The following is a 921-nucleotide window of genomic DNA, read 5'->3' on the forward strand; positions in this document are numbered from 1 at the left end:
CAGCGAAAGTGTTTGTCTGGGTTTTTTTCCTTCATTTCAGAATTCACAATGAAGTGGCTGGTAAAATGGGACCAGCTGGTTCAGCCCCACTTGGGCTGAATATGATGTTTAATGTGCTGAAACTATTTCCACTGGCAAACCTTAGTGTGATCATTTAATTTCTCATGTAAAGCACATCTCACAGCATGGCTTTTTCCCTACCTGCCTCTATTTTGACAAAGTAAAGTCTGGACTATTGTTGGCTTTCTTTACCTTGTTTTTGTCTTTTTCCTGCCTCTCATTAATATACAAGTGGTATTAAATAGTAATGATGCCAGTATTGACCTCTGCCGTGCCTCGGTCTTGGCTCATTTTTGCTTCAAGGAGCAGATGTTCTCTGTCTTTGTTTTCTGTTGCCAAATGGGGACTTTGCCCCTTTAACCTTTGATAAGGTGCATTAATAGTCTCTGATGTGAGATTTTATCAAAAGTCAAGTAAATCATACCTGCCTGGCAGCTTCTTTTAAACATTCCCATCATGGTTTACAGCAGTTCAAGAAAGTGCAGTTCCCTCTGTGTTTTTGCAGGCTGTATTTATCCCCTGCACACAGCTGAGCATCCTCCATGGAGGGAGCACCCATGGCAGGGCTCCTGGGGTTCTGCTCCTGGATGATGCTCCAGCACCAGTCCCTTGCCAGCCTCCACCATGTAGCAGTCAAACAGGGTGATGTTGCCCATCAGAGATCAATGGGGTCTGACTAGACTCACCTGGACCCCATTTTCCCTCAGCTGCTGATGTGGGATGGGGAGGGTGGTGTGTACACAGCTGCTGCTGGGATCTTGGTGCTTGTTCCCTTGCTGTGTGCCCAGAGAGGGGCTCCTGGCTGCTTTTTTTGCACCAGCAGTTAAACACCTCTGTGCTATAAAGCTGCTCTAACCCTCC

This window comes from Serinus canaria, chromosome 1A (assembly GCF_022539315.1).
Source record: "Serinus canaria isolate serCan28SL12 chromosome 1A, serCan2020, whole genome shotgun sequence".
NCBI lineage: Eukaryota > Metazoa > Chordata > Aves > Passeriformes > Fringillidae > Serinus > Serinus canaria.